The sequence below is a fragment of the Mesoplodon bidens genome (genome assembly GCF_964165515.1).
Source record: "Mesoplodon bidens genome assembly, chromosome: 5".
Classification (NCBI taxonomy): Eukaryota; Metazoa; Chordata; class Mammalia; order Artiodactyla; family Ziphiidae; genus Mesoplodon; species Mesoplodon bidens.
Window position 1 is genome coordinate 29,176,815 of NC_138161.1, and position 22,546 is coordinate 29,199,360.

General features: G+C 36.3%; 2 protein-coding genes across 3 annotated transcripts in view; both read left to right on the forward strand.

Annotated features, from left to right (window-relative positions):
• SAMSN1 (SAM domain, SH3 domain and nuclear localization signals 1) overlaps positions 1-22,546 on the forward strand; it is a 383,350-nt gene that overhangs the window by 29,905 nt on the left and 330,899 nt on the right. The gene's annotated exons all lie outside the window — the stretch shown is intronic.
• Positions 1-22,546, forward strand: part of NRIP1 (nuclear receptor interacting protein 1) — a 76,507-nt gene that overhangs the window by 29,824 nt on the left and 24,137 nt on the right. Inside the window, exon 3 of one of the 2 annotated variants that reach the window (XR_014015982.1) lies at positions 19,129-19,145. The exons of the other annotated variant lie outside the window; for it this stretch is intronic. The gene's annotated coding sequence lies outside the window, so the exon portion shown is untranslated. Of the gene's footprint in view, positions 1-19,128; positions 19,146-22,546 lie in introns of those variants that run through there. 2 annotated transcript variants of the gene reach the window in all.

Consider the following 22,546-nt stretch of genomic DNA (forward strand, 5'->3'; position numbering starts at 1 on the left):
TTTTCTTATTTTATTCAGATGTTCATGGAATTTATGGAAATGTCCACAGAGGATGCAGTGAGCTAGAATATCAGAGTTTTAAATCTGGAAGAAATCCTTACAACTTACAGATGATGAAACCAAGGCACAAAACTGTTAAACGACTTGACCTAGGTTATGCAGTAGCAGGGTCAGGGAGAGAATGCAGGTTTTTCAAACTTCTATGTTCCTCACTCAACTGTAGAGTTACAGTTGGTTGGGAGAAGAAGATAAGGGGGGAGCGTGGGGGGATCTCTTAAGTTAATTAGCCAAATTTCCAGCAAGACAGATACAATTTTAAAGATTAACTCAAATGAATACATAAGAATATAAATGGATCTTGGAACAGACCCACCTTATTTTGAGAACCTGTTTTAGTGATGCAACCTAGCATAAATAATGTGAATCCTGTCCAGACATGTCCCAGTATTGCAGAGCTGCTGCTCTGTCACCACCCTTTCTAAAAAGCAAAGTAAAAATCCCCATTATGGCTGCTATTGTGGCTCTGAAGTGGTTCCCATTACGGGAAAATCCCAGTCTTCATTCTTGCCCACTACTCAGAGGACACAATTATGGAATATGTATTTTGTCCTTTCCCAATCATGCTGAGAAGTAGTTTAGCAAGTGATGGATAGTAGAATGTAGTGGGAAGATTGTGGACCCTGTAGGCCACCCTCTGAGTTGAAAGCTTGGCTTTCCAGTTACTGTTTGTGTGAACTTGAATGAATGACTTAACACCTCTGCTCCTTAGTTTGATTGCATAAAAGATGGGGATCATAATATAGTTCTTGTGATGATTAATATATGTAAATCACTTAGAATAGTGCCTGGAACATAGTAAGATCTAAATATTTGCTATTTTTAGAGTAAACACCGGCATTTGTGCAGTATGGATTGGGGCTACAAATAGATATCTTCGAGGCAATATTGTGTTGTGTGTGTGTGTGTGTGTGTGAGTCTGTGCATACATGACAGACCCAGCATTTCAGACAAAAGTCCTATGCAGTAGAGACTCTCGAAGTAATTTTTTTTCTCAATTACCTTTCCATCAGCTCTTAAAAAGTAAATGTTTACTGTGTACAATTGGATTACTCCCACAGATTAGTAGACCTTAAATAGTTTTTCTGCTTTATATATACATAAAAAAATCAAAACCAAAAACAATCCAACAAACAAATCCTAAAAACCAAAGTACCAAGGTCTTTCAAGCATTTTGTGTGATGCTATTAAATCTAGAGTTTCTGCTTCCCTTCTCTACATAGCAGATCTCAAAGTTTGGTGTTGCATGAGATATATTGCTGGATCATCCAGTCCCTACAGTTCTTAAACAAAGAACCCATGTCATCCCATTCAGTTAGGCACTGACTCTATATGTTCTTGTTTTCTGATGAAATCATTTGCTGTTGTTGGTAGAATAAGTGTCTGGGCATATGCAGGGGCCGGGGGTCTTGCTGGATATATCAATAACTCTATTTCTAATCTTGCCTCTTCTTTTTCAAGGACTGTATTCAATACATGAGGAATCTACTACAGGGGTTTTCTATGTGCTGTTTGACAAAGCTGAGTATTTGCTCATTCTTGAAAACTCAGTATTTTCCATTTTATTTAAATAATTTCAAGCCCTTGTAGGAGAAGAATAGCTAGAACTGAATGTTAGGTAGATTTCAACACATGTCTACCAAGTCATAACTGATTTTACAGGTGTATTAGATTAAATCTACTGGGGAGCTTTCATTTTTTATTTCACATGGGTTTCATAAAATATAATGCAGGTTATAGAGAAATTGGAACAAATAGTTTTGCCATTCACATTGTATGTATGAATGATATCTGTGCCTATTCAGCTAATTAACAGTTAAATTTACTAAAATATCAATAATTGTCTGATGATAACTTCAAAAGCACACATCTGTAAAAGAGCAACCATCTCTCAAAACATAAACAAATTACCTTAAAGTGTGTCATAGTGTCAAAAAGACTCCAGGTACAATGTACTTAAATAAATATTGTCTCTGGGTACCCCAGGGATCTTGTTTTTCTTTCAAGTCTATCCTCGCCTCACCCTCCACAGGACCCTTCATTGGACCAACTAAGGAGAGACAAGCTAGTTTTGTAAATGGCTGCATTGTATGATGGGATGCTAATAAAATTACCTGTGATCGTCCTTTTCTGAATTTCTTTTTATTGTGTCTAAATGGATTTAAGGGACGACAAATTTCTGCACATCAGGGCACATTCCTCATCTAAACAAGCATGGAATGTTTTTCAGATTAGAGTTTATACCAGAATGCATGAATCAGACATTTGAAAAATCCAGATGACTCTGCTAGAGTCCAATACTCCAGTAATGGCTGGCCTGGGAGTTTTTTAGGGCCTTTTCAAGTGCATTGCAGTGGAGCCCCTGAATAAACCTAGCTTGAAGGAAGTTGAAGACACATGGCAGCCTGTACTGTATAGCAGATCTAGTAATCTCCTTTAGCTTCAGAGAGTTATAAGTTGTCAGAAATTTCTTGGCATTGTGACACAGTGTAGCATATGTGGTAACATAATATATGAATAGACAAATAGCTAGACGACATTTCAGCAAAGGTAGTGCATCCTTGGCAGAAAATGATTGCATTTGGCATCAACCTCAAACGTACAAGAGGAAGACTGAAACCATGATAATTTCAAATCAGTATTTTCTCTGAGATCCATTTATTCTTACATTGTGATTGAGAAGCTAAAGATCCTATTCTTCTAATACGTACTTTTAAAATTTAAACAAATTTTTTTAAAATTTGTATTTTTCTATTGACATTTAGGAATAAAAAAGTCTGGGGCCTCCCTGGTGGCGCAGTGGTTGAGAGTCCGCCTGCCGATGCAGGGGATACGGGTTCGTGCCCCGGTCTGGGAGGATCCCATATGCCGCGGAGCGGCTGGGCCCGTGAGCCATGGCCACTGGGCCTGCGCATCCGGAGCCTGTGCTCCGCAACGGGAGAGGCCACAACAGTGAGAGGCCCGCATACCGCAAAAAGAAAAAAAAAAAAAAAAAAAAAAAAAAAAGTCTGTATCTGTTCCCCCAACAGGGCAAGAATCTTACCTCATTTTCATTTTCTTCTTCTTCATTAATGTTACCGCCTTTCATATTGAGTTTAACTGGAGTTTATTATGCTTTCGGTTTTCCACTGCCCATCGACAAATATGTAGGCGTTACTATGAATCTGCTGCTATTCTTTTGTATATTTGGAATACATAATGCCTTTTTGGGGGGGATTCATTGTTTATTTGCTGGTGTATATTCTCAACTAATTCTTTCAGGGATTGCTTAACTTGGTAAACACTCTCAGGCTTTGATTTTCTGAATATTTGTTTATATTATCTTTTACTTTAAATACCAGTTTGGCTGAGTGAATTATAGGTTTGAAATAATTTCCCTCCTTTAATTTAGAAGATAGTAATCTCTACCTTCTAGTATTGAATTATGCTTATGAGAAGTTGTGCTGATGGCAGGCTGATTTTTCAGGGGTTTTGGCTCATTTGAAGTCTAGCTTAGCACTTTTAATTTGAAGATTCATGCTTTCTTCAGGCCTGAGAAATTTTCAATCGCTATTTATTTGATGATATATTTCTCTGCATTTTCTCTTTTATCTCGTTCTGTAATTTCTATAATCTGGGTTTTGGAATTTCTGGATATACTCTTCATATCCGTTAACTCTACACTTACATTTTTCCTCCTTGGTCCATATGTTTTGCTTCATGTAAGAATGTCTCAGCTCAATTTTTTAACCCATTAATGCACTACATAGTATGTATTACTGCTATTATTGCCTACCTAATGAATTTTTCATTTCCGTTTTGTTTTTATTCTAAGAGCTCTCGGGAATATATTTTCATAGATGCAATGTTCTTTCAGATCTAAATATATACTTATTCTAAATCTTTTTGTTAGCTTTATTAACTCTTTTTCTAGGGGGGGTTCATTCATTTTGCTATAGCTTGGCTTTTATATTGTAGACTTTCTTAAAATGATTAGCGCTTCTTGGCTGTCTTTAGCTTTGATTTTGAGAATCACCATTCCTGTGCCTTTTGTATTTCTGTAATCTACCTCCAGTGTATAGTGGAAGCATGTGGAATGGAAGCTTGTCTTCCAAGTGTCAGAGTACCCACCATTCTCCAAAATCGGTAGCTACCTGATCACTATAAGACCTCTCCAACCCTAGTACTCTTCTTTAACCAGTTGCTAAAGCCCACATAGCACAAAAGAAGGAGAAAGGAAGAAATTGACTAGCCCACTGCTCCAAATGCAGGTCTCCAATTAAGATTCTTTCTAAATGTTCCAGAGTTTTCCTTTAATTCTTGGAATTACTGATACTAGGCTTAGAGATCTTCAAACCTCTTACCTCCACAGCATACGTTATAACCTCTTGCCTCCTACATATGTTATAACTAGTAGTTTCTTCCAATTTTGTTTTGCTAAAGATCTGATTGTATATGCTCCTATAGCTCAGAAACTCCAAAACTTTGTGGTTCATTGATTTTACTTTTTATACTTTTAAAATTACTTTTTAAAATACTTCTTTTTTTGGTTGTCATTATCTTGTGTGATTTGGAGTGAGAGGGAGAATATAAATGTGTGCTCAGTCTATCCTACACCAGAAATCATCTTTACAAGAAGAGCTTACAAAAGTGAATTTATGTCCCCCCAGTTCAGAGAAAACACTTCAAGAGTGTATTTGGCCTTGAGCACAGGGCTTTACAAATACAGGCATGGTAAATTGTATATCACAAGCTATCTTGCATTGCAAATATTTTCTTAGGTCTTATCATGAGATAATAAGGTGAAAAGAAGGTTCTTTCAATTCTTTTTTTGACCTTATACCTTGCTATTTGGGGATATTTTTCCTAGCAATGTTCTCATTATAATAAAATTTTCCCACAATAAATGTGAAATCTCCTTACAGTTTATTGTAATTGGTTGATATATTAATTTTTAATGGAGTTCTCATGAGGACAAGGAGACACCCTTTGGGATCATGTGGTAGTTTTATCCTTAGAGAAGATGAAGTCATTTTGAATATAGAGCATCCCTTAACTTGCTTAATGGGATCATTGACCAATAACTTTCTATCGGTGACCTGACTTGACTTCAATGCTGAGTTGTCTGAAATATATGCAAGACTGTGACATTTAATTACAACACAGTTTTCAGAAATAGCTTCATTACATGCTAGCCACTGGATCATGTACTTTTGGCAGTGGATATGGGTTAATTTCAACAATGCAAACTTCTTTTTTTAAACTGCAGTTACAGACAGAGAGCACAGAAACTCCCTGTGCTAGTCTATGTGGCTATTATCCTAGAGTAATAAATGAGAAGCCATTGCAGATGGTTGATGAAGTAATGCTGAATATTAACTCTATATTAATCTCCTTCCCTCTCTTGCTATCTACCTCTTTCTTGCAGCAGGTTGTAAATATCTATGTTGTGTGTCTTTCATGTTTTTGCATGAAAATATCATAACTTCTAAAGTTCTAGAGGTCTTTAGAAAATTGCAAATAATAAAATTATCTCTGGAGTCTGTACAGTTTTTAAAATTTGATTTGGTACTCCCATTGTTTCTTTTAATAACTCAGCCTGATTTAATACTTTCTTATTTCTAAGGGGATGGACCTGTAGTAGAAAAACTAGTTTAACAATTGATTCAACACTATTGGATTCAAGATTATTATTGATGAAGACAGATCAATCCAAAAAGAATATTTGATTTTCTACAACAAATCTGACTTTGACTTTCACATTCAGTTCAACCAGAACATATTGTGCTTCTCCTAACTGCATGTTAGCTCTATAATGCTAGGTCACTGCTTAATCAACATGAAAGTGGTGATCCTTATTCTATTTTAGCAATGAGAAGAAAAAGTTTAATAAGTTCACCCAAGTCAGACAATCAGTCATTGGTAGGTACAAGGTTAAAATTTAGGAATTCTGGCAGAAATGCAAAGAGAACTCCCCAGTGACTAAGGATCTAGTCACAAGGCTATCAGTCAAAAAAGAGATGGCCCATGGTTCAGAAAACTGGAGGCTAGATGAAAATTACAAAGAAATCTCCAGAGTATCACTGGTGCTAAGATTCCCAAGTACAACTGAAGGGAAATTCCTGATCCCATTATCAAACAATTTGAAGTTAGTGGTGAACTGAATATAAACCTGCAAAAATGTCTAAACACAGCTTGATACTGGATTAGATTGACCCAGCTCACCAAATTTGCCCTCTGGCAGAAGAAAGGGCATGATTTTTCTGTGGAAAAATAATGTTTTACTTTAGTCATTACTGTTTTTCTACATACTGTGTCCAAAATACAATAAAAAATTATGAGGCAGGTGATGAAAGAAGAAAACCTAATCCATGTTAAAGAGAGAAAATAGTCTATAGAAGCAAATACTAAGATGTTCCACATGTTGGGATTATCAAAAAGACTTTAGTTATGATCAATATGTGGAAAGGATGAATTACATGTGTGAATAGATGAGGAATTTTATTAGAGACATGGACATTTTTATAAAGTCTAATGGAAATGCAAGAAATGAAATATATGTTACAAGAAGTGAAGAATTCATTTAATGGGTTTATTGACAACTGGACTGAGCACAAAAAAGAATTAGTGAATTTACAGATAGGTCAGTAGAAATTATCCATAATGAAACACACAGAGGAAAAAAAAAAAAACAGTGAAAATAATGGAGTAGAATATCTTGAGATCAATGGGACAAAATCAAGTGATATAACATATGTGTAATTGGTGTCTAAGGAGAGGAGAGAAAGAATGGGGCAGAAGAAATGTATGAAAAGAAAATGAACAAAAATTTTCCAAAATTAATGAAAAACATCAAAGAAGCCCAACAAATCTTAAGTGGAGTATATACAAAGGAATCTCCCATTTAGTACATTATAGACAAAGTACCATAAACCAAATATAAAAGAATACATTAAAAACAGACAAATAGGGCTTCCGTGGTGGTGCAGTGTTTGAGAGTCTGCCTGCCGATGCAGGGAACACGGGTTCATGCCCCGGTCCGGGAAGATCCCGCATGCCATGGAGCAGCTGGGCCCAGAGCCATGGCCACTGAGCCTGTGCGTCTGGAGCCTGTGCTCCACAATGGGAGAGGCCACAGCAGTGAGACGCCCACGTACTGCAAAAAACAACAACAACAACAACAAAAACAGACAAATAAAGAAGACAATGGCAAAGAAGGGAATGATGATAAGAACTCTATCACAAACAGTAAAGGCTAGAGGAGAATAGAACAACGTCTTTAAAATGTTAAAAGAAAAAATTTTTTCAGCCTATTATTCATATTGTGTAAAGATAACCTTAAAAAATGAAGATGAAATGAAGGTAGTTTCAGAGGGAAAAAAGGTTGAGAGTTTGTCTGTAGCATATCTGTGCCACAAAAAAATGCTTAAAGAGGTTCTTTGAACTGAAGAGAAATTATACCACATGGAAGCCAAGATCTGAAAGAAAAAACAAAGAGCACCAGAAAGAGAAAATATATAAGTAAATATTTGTATGGCTGTCACCACCTCTATTTCACATTGACCAGAAATTTTATTTACTACAATAAGACCAGAAAAAGAAATGAGACATAACGATTCAAAAGGAAGAAATGAATCTGTCATTAATCACAAGTGGCATAATTGTGTGTGTATAAAACTCCATGGAATCCACACATACAAAATAATAACTACTAGAACTAATAACTGACTTTAGCAAATTCTCAGTTATAGGTCCAAAATTCAAAAAGCAACTATATTTTCTAATTTTTAACAATTGTAAAATGAAATTTAAAAATACCATTTAAATAGCCTCAAAACTCCTTAAATATTTAGAAATAAACCTAACAAAAGATGAGCAAATTATAAAACATTACTGAAAGAAATGTTAATGTACCTAAGTAAATACCATATTCATGAATTGGAAAGCTCAGTATTGTTAAGATGTCCATTTCCCCAAAATTATTTATAGATTTTATACAATTTCAATAAAAATATCACAAGACTTTTTAAGAGAAATTACAAATCAGTCCAAAAATGCAAAGGACCTAGGATAGCCAAAGCAATATTGATAAAGAAGAACAAAACTGATGGGTTTACACTACTTGATTTCAGGACTTAATACAGTGTCACAGTAATCAAGTCAGTGTGGTATTGGCATAATAATAGACAAATAGATTGATGGAATAGAATTTTAAAAATCCAGGAATAGGTGCATACACATGAATGTGATATATACACACATTATATGATGTATACACACATATACAGGTTATATGCACACACATATATATAAATATATAATATATACGTACACAAATATACTGATATCTGACCAAAATGGCAAGTCACATTAGTGAGAAAGAGAAAGTCCTTTCTAGCATGATGCAGCAACTGACTATACATTAGAAAAAAATTGAACTTTGACCTTACCTCACTCAATACACCAAAAATTATTTGGAGATGGACCATGAATGAAAGGTGGCAGAATCTACCCCTCACCCCACCCAAATATGCCATGTTGGCAAACGGAATATTTTGAGCTAAAGACACTTGAAAAACAGCAGGTATAAGAAGAACACTCTGACCTCCCTTTTCTTCCTGAAAGGAAGAGATAACATTTCCAGGTGAAAGATGTCCTTCTTAAACCAGGAGGAAAGAAATATTCTTATCGCCAGAGATGGGGAGTCAAGGCTGAAAGAAATCTGTACAAACAGACCTTGTTAAAATAACTCTTACCTTTCTTTAATCTCTCTATACCTTTACTTTTCTACAATTGTCTCTCTTTGTTCAACCTATTACATAAACACTTAGGCCTAGCCGCTTCTCTGGGTCTTCATTTTTCTTATGGGGCTCCCACGTACATGTAAAAATAAAACTGTATTTTTTTCTCCTGTTAATTTGCCTTATGTCAGTTTAATTCTCAGAACTAGCCAGGGAGCCTAAGACAATAAAGTTTTGCCTCCCCTACATGAAATTAAATATACAAATTACAATAAAAAGTCTTCCAGAAGAAAACAAATAAGGATATCTTTGCCAGTCTGGGGTATGCAAAGATTTATTAGACAAAATTTTAAAAATACCACTGAAAACAATGTTTTAATTTCATTAAAATTAAAAATTTCTGGAAAGAAAATGAATAGACAAGCAACAGATTGGGAAAATATTCTTATCATTTTTATTTCACAAATAACTCATACCCAGAATACATAAAGAACTTTTAAAAGTCAGCAATAAAAAGTTAAACAATGCAATTAAAAAATGGGAAAAAAGACTTGAACAGACACTTGGCAAAAGGAAATGTAGGAATGAGCCATCATCCCACATGTGAATGAGGGTGATGAACACACGATACTCAACATCATAAGTCTTCTGGCAGATGCAATTTCAGTACAATGAGATAGCATTTCACACCCACTGGAATGGCTAAAAACTGACACTACCAAATAGTGGTGAGAATGAGGAGTAACTGAAATACTCACAGATTGTTGTTGGTAGTGTAAAATGTCACCACAATTTTGGAGAATTGTTTGCCAATTTCTTAAAAGTTAAATGCTCTGTGTAACCCGAGTTCCACTCCTAGATGTTTAACCAAGTGATGTGAAAACATATGTCTACAAAAAGGCTTGTATAAGAATGATCAGAGAAAACCCAGAAGCAATCTAAGTATCTCAGGAAAATGGAGGAGCAAATTCTGTTATATTCATACAGTGAAATATTAGTCAGCAAGAAAGAGGAATGAACAAATGATATATGCAACAACATGAATGAATCTCAAAAACATAATATTGAGCAAAAGAAGCCAGATATAAGATGCATATGGTAAGTTGCTTCAAGGATAGGCAAAAATAATGGATGGCAATAGAATTTAGTCCAGTGGGGTTTGACTGGAAAGGAGTATGAGGAAAATGTCTGGGGTGATTGAAATGTTTTTTCTATGGTTTGGGTGGTGTTCCATTGGAGTATACACCACTTGTCAAAACTCACACGAGTGAACACAAAATGTGCATATTATACTTTAATTTTAAAATTACATAATTTTCACAAAGTAAAAGGAAAACAACAACAATTTCAGGCATCATGACTCCTTATGAACTGTCTTTTTTAAACACTTGGTTTTCCTCTAATAAGTCTGTTTTCAAGCCAATACTATGAAGAACGTAGGATTTGCTCAGAGTATCTGTGGTGGAAAGAAAAGGTTAGGTCGGCACCACCTGTTTCTGGCACTCTTCTGACTAGACACCAGGCTGCCTGCTGGCTTATTACAGCTTTTCTGAACACAGGGAGAGCGGCAATAATACCCGTGAGCCTCATGCTTGCAAGATGGACACCATATGTTTTCACTGTCGTTTCGGAGCTGTTCTCATCTATCTCTTTCTTCTGCCCTTTTAGCATCTGAGGTCTGGTGACCCCGAGAAATTTAATATAAGAAGTCACCATGAATGAAATGGTAATTTTAAAAATCTAACACAAAAGGAAGACTTATATACGTGAACGTTTATTCTCTTCAGTTATCCAATAGCTGTTACTTATCAAATTATCACTAAAACTTTCAAACTGTGTCTTAAAATGAATATCCATGCTTTTTATGGATAGCTGTGAAAACTGATTAAGAACTCCTGCACAGATTATTCAAAGATATCATTCACACATGATAGGAATTCTTAATAAAATATATTGAGTGTCAGAGAAATAGCAACATGGGGCAGACTTTTCAGAAAAAAAAAAAAAAAAAGAAACAGATTAGTACTTAAAGAAGACACTCAAATAAGAAAATTACATTTTTAAGGTGGGATTGTGATGGGTTATTGAGCTGGGTCTTTGGTTGTTTAAACTGACCAGATTAGGATTCAATCACGAAATAATTTATGTAGAACCTGAGATTTCAGGCTATAGCTGCTAAATATGAAATGTGCCTTCTTGCCTCCTTTGGGTTCCATTTGTGGGATTTCAGAAGAATTTATCGAAAGCTCTGTGCTTTTGGCCACAAGCATCTGTTTATAGTGTCTTGTCCTGGAGATATTTGAAGTGCCTGGAGGAAGAGGGTGAAAAGTCTTGTGTGTGAAGAATGATATTGGTAAAGATGGACAGAAGGTGGAGTACAATATTTGCAGACAGGTTCTGGGGGTTTGGGCAAGTTTTAGAATTTAATTCTAAGTGCAAGCCCCCCAAAACATAATTCTATTGGCTATGTTATTTTTTCTTTTTGACAAATTGCCCCTTATTTGTGGAGCTAATCTCTTCTCAGCCACTAAAAATAATTACTTGCCTTTTGAACCACACACCGTAATACTAAGACAATGTAATTTACTTATGAGGAAAAGAACCCGTATGTAGTTTTAACACTGTATTTGATGCCCACAATTTTAGAATCTCTGAGGAGTGAAAAGCAATTCGTGTGAGTTTTTCAATCTACTGCCATCTTTTGTGTGGGAAATCTACCTCCCCCAAAGCCTCAGGAAATAGTTTCTCTCTCCTACTTCATACATAGAAATGACTTCTGTTCTTCATTTATTTTATTGTTTTATCCAATCTCGTACTCTCTCTCTAGCTCCTACTTTTTTCTTCAGCCCACTCTAACTTTCAGCTTTTTGATGTGTGTGACTATAACTATTTATATGTTCAGTTTTGGATCAGTGTGTTCTTAGGTGGTTACAAAATATGCTGCACCCAAGAATAATTAGTAAAAAAAAAAAAAAAAAAGGAATGCCACATGAAAGTAAGTATTATTTGGAAAAGAAGTATTAAGACCTTGAGAAGAGATTTCCGTGCCTCATTTGCAAATGAGATGCGATTGGGATTCAGATGGCACAGAGTGAACACCTTAAGCAAGTCGGGGTGTGGAGAGCAAAACATCTTAAGTGTTGCTGTGCTTCTCCAGCTCAGTGTGATCCACTGACCTCTCATAGCTAGCTTTGGAAACTGCTGGAATGCAAAAGCCACATAGCTTGCACTCACACACACATTCTGTATTCCCATATTTCTAACCTTTGGTAAAGCAGCATTCTCCTCTTGCCATCTTCTCAGGAACTTGGAATTTGTCAGGGGTCACAAATTTAGATGATCCTGGTGATGTTAGGCCAGTTTCCCCCTCCCCAGGCTCTGCAAACTTTCACATAGTTCACTGTGGCCTTGATGATCCTTGGAAAGTTCTACTTATTAAAACATCAAGAGTAGAATAACTGGTTTTGTACTTGCAAAGCCAGAGTGAGTTTATCTGTACTTTGTCACTCAGTCTGATTATCATCTTTATTATTCAGGTATTTGCGAGCATGAAGTGTGTATGGATGGGAGTTTTTTAGCTGGTTGATGCTTTCTGCTTGCTTATCTGGTTGCCAAGGAAATTGGAAAGCCACTCTGGGCTCCTTTATTCACTTTCCATCAGAGTTTGTTTATTATTCAAGGTTTGCTTTGTTCCTGAGTTCGTTTTATGTTCCATAAAGGCTGATACTTCTCAGAGTGAAATTTGAAGTTCATCTTTTTTGTTGCTTGCCTACTAAAATCCCAGGGCTAGGCAAGAATAGACCCGAAACTTCTGTGAGCATAACATACAGAGTCAGGCTTGTTCTCACAGTATTCGAAGTCTCGCTAGGTGCTCTCTTGGTTGTCTCAGACCTATGTTTCTCGCAAATGCCATCTGACTGGTGATACTTTAGAAGTCTCAAAGGAGTGCTCTCAAATATAATGAGCTTTGCTTGCTTTGGCCTGGCCTATAATAATTTAAAGGTATTTCAGGTATTACTTCACCGAAGGTAATTCTGACCCACATACTCTACAGCAACTTTTGTGGCCATGAAATGCTGCACATATGTGAGATGATATCCTTTATAATGCAGATATTTGAGATGATATTCTTTCATATCAAAATTTTGATTGTCTATAATCAGTACATTTTTCTTGTGAACATTTTAGGTAACTATGGGAGCATAGGTTCACAGTTTAAAAAGAACATAAGGATGTAGGAACATAGTTGATAAGAATTTATATTACATGGATTAGGATATATTACCTTGGCCTTAAACTACTTGTAGTAAAACACTAAGCTAACATGAATGGTAAGTGACATGATGTGAACCCCCTTCTGTAACTTATTGTCAGAAACTTACTCTAAATATCCACATGGTTACTCTAAAGCAATGGTTCTCAACTCAGGAGAAGAAGGAGTGGTGGGGAGGGAAGATTTCATCCCCCAGAGAGCACTGAGCCATGTCTGGAATCATTTTTGGCTGTCACAGTTGGGGGCGGATGTTAACGGCATCTGGTGGGCAAAGGCTGGGGATATCGTTGAACATCTTACAGTGCCTAACACAGCACCCACCGCACCCCCAGCAATGACTTATCCAGCCCCAAACACCAATAATTTTGAAGTAAAGCAACCCTGCTTGAGAGACTACATCTCAGAGAAATGATGGCCCTTGGAAAAATAAGTAAATTAAATACAATTATGAAAGAAGGAAAACTTAGCTCATAAGTCCACCACCTTATTGCAACCATGTCTATATCTGTGTTAGCCTTTGACCCCTAACTGCACTGCAAATTTTCGCTGTATTACAATTGTAGTACTCTTACCACTTTTGACATTGGTAAGGCTTGACTTTCAAAACATGTATTCTATAGTTCAGAAAACAAGTTAAATAGCGAGGAGAGACAGAAGACACAAGCTTGAGCATGACAGAGTTGAAAGACAGTGGAATGTATCTTTTAGGGCCTCTCTAGGCTTCAGGATTTGTGGCCCACATTCTATAACCTAATATCATATTGAATAATTATTTTAGAAGCTGCAAAACACCGGAGTCAGCAGTCTTTGCCACTGAGCACAGTGGAAGGGAGAAACATTTTGCCTAAAGAAGTTTGGCTGAGTTGATATAATTTGAGGGTTAGTAGAATGGTTTTATATCAAATTCAAGTTCTAAAATTTAAACCAAAACATTATTTTACTGCATTTCGTATCAAAAATTTCCCATACAGATCACAGGAAAAAAATGCACAAATATTAATAGTTACAACTGGATAACGTGGGAGTGGTTAAGAATAATATTTTCAAATGGAGAAAATCCTTAATAAAATAATATGATACCATAAACGTTAGTAAAATTCCTGTTAAAGCATCTTGCAGAGTGAGTCCTTACATAGATGGAAAGAATTAGTTATAAGAGGGCTTCCCTTCCCTGGTGGTGCAGTGGTTGAGAGTCCACCTGCCGATGCAGGGGACACGGGTTCGTGCCCTGGTCCGGGAAGATCCCACATGCCGCGGAGCGGCTAGGCCCGTGAGCCATGGCTGCTGAGCCTGTGCTCTGCAAAGGGAGAGGCCACAACAGTAAGAGGCCTGCGTACCACAAAAAAAAAAAAAAAAAAAAAAGAATTAGCTACAAGAAATCTCATATTTTGATGTATATTTTTAAAGTGTATGTTTGAGTTAGTTGCAAGTATTTTGCTTTAGTTATCAATGGTGGATTGAACTACATCTGGAGCAACACTTTTTTTTCTTGCTAAATGTAAATAATTGAATTCTATAGATTTTTTGTTTTCATTCTGTAATGAAACATACATACACATGTGTATGTATGTTTGTCAGGAGCAGAATTCAGGATGTGACTAATTTTGAAAGTGAGGGCAAAAAAATCATCTCAAAAAAACTTGAAAGTATGATGTGTAACAAAATTAATAGCTCACAAAATTAAGTATATCCCAAAGGATACATCCACACAGAACTTTTCCAGTATTCACCTTACCTCTTTATGATATTGCCCAATTTAATTGCCTTTCCTGATTTACTTCTGACTTACTTTTTTGGTTATTTCTAAATCAAATTTATACTCAGAAGATGAACATACATTACCATTTGAACATTCAAAAAAATGTGGTGCAGAAAATGAGAGCCATCTTCAAAAAGAAACTCTAAAAAATGTCTGGAGCAATGGCGACCTTATTAGAATAAGTGTGCAGTCTCCCAAATGGATACTTTAAAAGCAACACGTATACTTGGATGTGTAAATTCTGATGGTTTTTTACATCATGCTAGTTTATGTCTTATAATTTTCTAGTAGTGCATTTCTTTCTTGGGCATGTTTATAAATCAAAGGCTGCTTGTTACCCCACCAGCCAGCATGCTTGCACATGCACATACCCACACATACACACACACAAATAGATACATACACACACACACACGGAACTTAGAAACAACACTTTCTGCTTTGTAACTAGGTCAACACAATATTGTGAAATATCCATAGGTATTGACTCTGAAAAAGGGGATGGCACTGAGTCAGACTCCGTGAAAGTAACAGAGCCTGATGATCCAGTTTGTGTTTAAGATGTTAATCATATCTCTATTTAATTGAGCAGAACTTTGCATCTGAAAATAATACGTAAGTCTCACATCTCTAGCATGATGAAAAATAGGATGGACTCAGAAGATTTTATATTTAGAGATTTGTCTCTATTTTGAAAATAATAATCTAAATATTTTTCAAGAACCCAATTTAAAAACTGTTTTCTTCTTTGCTGTGATAATTGAGGATTTATAAAGCGTACATACTATATTCTAAATTTAGTTTTTCTTAATTAGGGAGTTATCATTTTCCAGTACATACTCTTCCTTTTATGTTTTTCCTTTTAGGCTATTGTAACTGTCCTTCATTCAGGTATCTACTTCCCTTTTTTTCTCTGTTTTAGCTCTCACTTGGCAAGTCTTCAGTTGGGTGCCCCTTTTGTCCTGGGTCACTCCTGAGTCATCTCACTATTTGGTAGCACACCTGAAATCAGTGGGCCAGCTCAACACTTCTGTTGAAAGCTCATTTTTTTCCACTTCCAAGTTCCTTGTACTGTATATCCCATGCATAATTCCAGATGACATAAAATCACACTGGTAAAACAGATTACATTTTGTCGCAGTTATAAACCACTTCGGGCCATCTCTTTAATGTATACCACCTATTAATTCTCTCAGTGGAGTTCACCGCTGGTGTTTATTCTACCGTTTTTCTCTCTTTTTTCTATCCATGCCTCTTCCATCTGTTTGACAAGACGTAAAATCTTTCTGTTTGCCATTAGTTCCTGTGAACAATAGCGCGTGCCATTTTACCTGCCAGCACAAAGTTTTACCCCTAGTTCAGCACATTTCCATTCAATTATTTTGGCAAGCTGGAAGGAACCATGGTGCTCATCTTACTGAAAATACAAAAGCCTAAGGTATAAAGGTGACTCTGCATCTCATCTTTATTAACTATTGCAGTCTGGTGTTCCAAAGGGGCAAATGTAGATGTAGATTGTGGTCTTTTCTAAGCCTAAACTGAGAACAGCTTTTTGGATTCAGCAACCCTCCCAGGCATATATTTGCATGTCTGATTTGCATTTGGAGAAAGGAGGAGAGAGGAGGAAGTTTTGTGTCTGAAGACCTGAGAGGGCTTTGGGAGATGAAAATGAAGAAAATGTAGAGGATAATATGGCATCTCTTTCCTTGATGGGATGGGGGCAATGGATAGCTCTGTGAATATTTCTAATTCCTAAAGGAATTGGAAATCTTTTCTAAGAAGGAAAGATAGTGCCAGGATGGTACCCCAGGGCTGTGTAATATTGGGAACACCAGCAGCTGTACTGGATGAAGTCATATTCTCCTTAAGGGTCAGTGACCTCAGATAGGCAGGCACCCTGATGCCCCATGGACCTGGCAAAAAACCAGGAGAGTCTGAACGAGCACAACCAGCTGATTTTTCAATACTCAAGACACTGGAATGTGCCAGAATTTCTTGCGTGGTAGGAAAACTCTTCCGGGCCTAAGACTATAAGCAGGTAGCAGAGAGAAACCTGTAACTTTGTATGCAGATATTAATGCACCTTCATTCCAGTTGCAGACTGAAGTCTGAGAACATTGGAGTTTGATAAATAAAGAAAGAGGAAGAGAATGTTGGGTCCATTACATGGGTGGAAAAAAAAACCTGGAAATCTGTCAAAATGCAAATATTTACGATAAGGGAAGATGCTTTTCAAAATCTCCTTTCTGCACTTCCAGTGACATATGGTTTGAAGCCAGAAACATGCAGTACATCCATTAGTCACAGTTTGGAATTAGATTTGAAATTCCAGGTACAATACTTTTTCATACTTCAAAATTTTTCAATTTTTCTTTTATAACTTTTATAAATTTACTTTTTTCTACGTCAAATCTGATGTGCAAGATGGAAAATTTTAGATGTGATTTGGGCTCTGTCTGTGCATATAAATAGTTACCCTTTTGATTATAGCATGAATACCTCGATCTATTCTTCCTTTGGGGGGTTTGTTTGCAGTCTTATGGCTCGAGTCCTAGCAGGAAACCTAGTAACCTACTTGTCAAGCTGTTTTGCTAAATCTTAGTAGAATAAGTATTCCAAGAACAAGACTATTCGCTTTCTATCTCCTATACGTGATGAGGTCACCAAAAGATCAAGTACCTTTCACTTCCTTTTAGCATGTGCTTCTCTTAAGCATCACTGGTCATAGGTCACACTCTCAGAGGTCTTTGGTTCTCACCCAGACACTCTGGGTGTAAGAAAGGACTCAAGGATCTATCTCCTCATTGAGCACGTAACCTGGCATCTCTTCCTAATGAGGCCTCTGGGAGCAAACTACAGAAAGCTGCTGGCAGCAGGGTTAGGGAGGCTCCTTCCTCACCTGCCTTATCCTGATAGGTCTAGTTCCACGTACTTTGGGGATGAAGGTTTGGATGTTCTATTGCAAACAGCTTCAGATCACCTAGATCATTCAAATGACCAAGATGTGCAAATTAAACAAACAAAACAAAACAAAAACACACAACAGCCAAACATATACCAGGGGTTAACTTTCAAACGGTGATACCCCAAGCTGTTTTAACAAAGCACTTAAAAAAAAAAAAACTGGACAGAATATTCTGTTCAAACTTGTCCTTGCATTGTAGACATGAAAAACTGGATAATGAATTCTTCTTCTTCTTCTTCTTCTTTTTTTTTTTTTTTTTTTGCCAAACTGTTTTCTTTTTCTTTTCTTATTTTTTTTTAAATTTTATAAATTTATTTATTTATTTTTGGCTGCATTGGGTCTTTGCTGCTGCATGTGGGCTTTCTTTAGTTGTGGCGATGGGGGGCTACTCTTCATTGTGGTGTGCGGGCTTCTCATTGTGGTGGCTTCTCTTGCTGCAGAGCACAGGCTCTAGTCATGCGGCTTCAGTAGTTGTGGCACACGGGCTCAGTAGTTGTGGCTTGCGGGCTCTAGAGCATAGGCTCAGCAGTTGTGGAGCACAGGATTTGTTGCTCTGCAGCATGTGGGATCTTCCTGGACCAGGGCTCGAACCCATGTCCCCTGCATTGGCAGGTGGATTCTTAACCACTGCACCACCAGGGAAGCCCTGGATAATGAATTATTTTTAGAACTTTTCCAGTGGTACTTGGGCCTTGTATAAATGCTACATTTGCTAAGTTCACGCAAAAGCTCTATAAGACTGATGAAATATTTTGTTTTTATAAACATATCTGCCGCTAGCCTGAAGCATTCTCTTCAAAGTTATGGATAGTATTCTTGTATGCTTAGTTTGGTTTATAACAATTTAAATTTTTTGAATTTAAAAATTTGAACAGAATAGAAACTCACAGGAACAATAAATTCACCTTTTCTCTTGGAATTGCTGTGAAATATTACGAAAGAAAGTGAACTCTCTTAGCGTAACCAAATAGTTAAAAAGACTTTAAGAAAGAACTTCTAAGCCAATATTTATATTATCTACAGTTAGGGAAAGACAATATTAGCAAATTACAATGGGAAAAAAGAATAAATGACCAAAAGTTAAGTGTTTAAATTGGGCTCCTTTAATCATAAGGAATAGAAACTGATCCAAAGTAGTTTAATTCAAATGAGGGAAAGAGGTCTTCCTGCAATCCAGATACAACTGAACACTTGAAGCTGCAGGACTGAGGCAACCCTTCTCTCCAAACAGAGTCCACCTCTCTCAAGCTGTCTCTCTTTCAAGGACCATGTTTTTCTGGACTTTGCCTTTTAATCTGCTTTTATTCTAGTTCTCTCTCATTTCTACTGGCTTCTTTTGCTTATTTTTCCACAGAGCCTCAGATGGCTGCCCTGGCCTTGATCTCGCATGGCCTTAGGCTCCAATGCAAACAGCCTATTGATCACAACCCTCTGAGTCTCTTCGAATGAATTCCTAACAGGAAGAATCTGATTGGTCAGGCCACATGAGTCACTGCAATATGAGCCTCCAAGACCACCAATACTATGAAGAGGTCAATTGGATTTTTTACCTTTCCATCTTTTCTATACAAGGTTGATACAGTTTCTGTCATGTGCATGAAGATGGAGAGGTAGGAAAAATTGAAATGTCATTTGCGGAAACATCAACCAAGTGCTGGACGTCATCCTCCAGGACTGTAAACAGGATTCACTCCTAAAAGCATTCATTCATTCATTCATTTACTCATTCATTCAAGCTTTCAGTGACCTATCAAGTATTTATTGCATGTCTAATATATGCTGGACAATGTGCTAGGTGCTGGAATTATCTCTCATCTTTAGACCATTTAGAATTTGTTCTACACAATTTAATACTTAAGATATTATGAGGAAGTATATGATTATGTTTCCTGATTACTAGACGTATCCCTGTAACTAGATTGTTCATTTCTCATGCACATGGGCTATCATAATTTGTATTCTACACAAAATGGGTGTACATTTAATAAATAGGAAATGTTCTTGTGCTGGCTCTTTATCCATCCTGCTTTTAAGATTAAAACCTTGGGAAAAGTAGAGTTCAAATATTACTAAAAATAAAGTCTGATTATAGTTGTTGCAAGTAATGTCTCTTCTTTCTCTTTGTACCACCGCTTCATCTTTCTAGAAAAATTTTGTCTTTCCCTTGTTTTGAAGTTTAAAATGAAGTATACGATTTAAGTAAGGATAATGTTGTGTTCTACCTGGAATCTGACCCTGAAAATGATATGAAATTTTGATTGACTTCAGAAGAATTTACTCCGGTCCTGGAAAAATTATCATAACTTTTTGCACCACACTATAGAAAATGGCATTTGGGAAGTCTTTTGCACATGATATTCATCTAAAACTACTACCATCCTTCATGATATTTTCTTTCTCTTCATTGTGAGGAGACATCTCTGTGAAAATCATGCTGGGTATAGGAAAGGTGTAGAATGACGTGGGTAAGGGGCCAGCTGCAGAGTGTAAGGGCCTGAAACTAATTGTAAAAATTACAGATCACAACATACATATCCAAGCTATAGTTTCAGCCATGGTTGAAGTGCTTTCTTCATCAAATACATGAGGAGCATTGATTATGCCCTAAGCACTGTTCTGAGGATTTAGCAGTGATTGAGACCAAAAAAGTCCCTTACTCCATGGACTAGAAATCATGAAGCTTTTCAGAAGAATATATGGTATATTTTAATGGTTGTTTCCAAACAAGATTTAGTCCTTAAAAAACTGCATAGTCATCCTCGTATGGATGTTTAATTTTAAAGTCTGATCTGTTTTTTAAAATTATGTATGTGATTTTTTATACACATCTCATATTGATGGGCATCTATTATTTTATTTTCCCAGTACCATATGCTCCTTTAAGAAATGCCACTTGAGTCTGGTCCAAAGAAAATTCACATCCAATTATGTTGTTAGAATTATCTTCAAAGCTATTTGTGTTGGTTTTTAACTTCTGTTCACAAATCTAACTAAGACTTGGGAGACGGGGATAGGGGAGAAGGACACTAAGTTTCTTTAAAATTAGATGCCTTATTATTTTTTATAAACATATGTATTTTTGTTTTTTATTTTTATTTTTTAGATCTTAGGTTTAGACTTACTTTCATTCTGAAATAAATGGACAGCACTCAATCTATAGATGGAAAGTTTCAGCGATGCTGGTACACAATGTTCTCTGTTGTCTAGATTTTTGAAAATTTACCTTTGCATCATTGGGTGACACTGGATTTCCTGTTCAATTCACTGTGTCTAGTGACCTTTTGGGGAGTCTGTTCTTCTAAAGCTTTTGAGATGGGAACACACAGCATGTTGTGTTCCATGTCATGTCAGTCATTACTCTCTTTGACTTTACTTGTGTTCTCAAGTCAATATGTTCCAGATTAATGAAGCATTTGTTCTTAATCAAGAAACTACTTAAGAATATACTTTTAATTTTAATGACTTGTTTATGATTAATTGTTTCTTCATGCCCTTCTCATACTTGAGGATACTTCAAAGCTGCTGCGTTTTCCCTGAACAGTTCCCAAACGTCTGAATACTGGTAGTTGCTATGACCCAGTGATCTCAAGGGACTGAACAAACAGGGTTATTGATTTCCTTGAGAAAATCATTCACACAGTCCCCTTAAACTAACAATAACTTGAATAGTAATAATTTCAAAAAGCAACGTTAAGCAAACTGTGTGGTTATACATCATATATTTTTAATGTTCCCTTTAAATGTATGTATCTAATGAGGTCCTACTGTTTTATGAGGAACAATACTAGAAATAATGTGTGAAATAAACTCATTCTCCCAGCTGATCGATACTATGCCATTAGCTGCTTTAATGAAAATTTACTCTGTTAATTTATGTTTTCTTTTTAATTTAAATAACCAAGATATGTGTATGTGTGTGTGTGTTTGTATGTGTGTGTGCTTTATTTCAAGGTACAGACCTAAGTGATTCATGACCTCTTAATAATAAGAGCTAACATCTATTTAGTGCTTACTGTCTGGCAGGTTTTTTTCCAAGTGCATAAAATCTATGAACTCATTTACTATCCTCAACTACAACTTGTGGGACCCCTGTTTTTATTCCTGCTTTACAGATTAAGAAACTGAGGCACAGAGATAAATGATTTGATCAAGGTCATATAGATAATAAATGGCAGACTGAAGACTGGAAACGAAGCAGTCCAGCTCCAAAACTCAACTTCCTAAACACAAGACTATAGTACTCTATACATGAAGAAGCTCCTAGTATTGGCTCCCTAGGGCGTTTCCCTTCTTAGGAACCTTAGTTATTTTGTACTGCCTGTAATGTATTTGTAAGCTTTACTCAACTATGGCCATTGTGCTAGATACTTGTCCTTTGGTCCTTCCCTTATCGGTGCTAAAAATGGAACAGATGAGTTAGACCCTTTATTAATTCATGTATTTTCTTATTTACTAGATTTATGTTTCCTTTAAACAGAGCAGATATTGATATTTTAGAGACTGTAGAAAACTCAGATGAGAAATAGAAACTAGGATTGATAGAGATCCTTTCTGTCCCTATGGTGGCCCTGAACATCTGACACAATCATACTAGTTGTTTTGTGACAGGGCTGATCATGTTGTACTTCAGTAACTGCCTTTATTTTGGATTTTGTACTGTGTTCACTCTACTTCAAAGTGTTGTAGGAGAAATATGACTCACTTAGTTTTAAAATGAGGATTCAATATAATCGTGCTCTTGTTCCACCTAGGATTCCATGCTTTAGAATCAT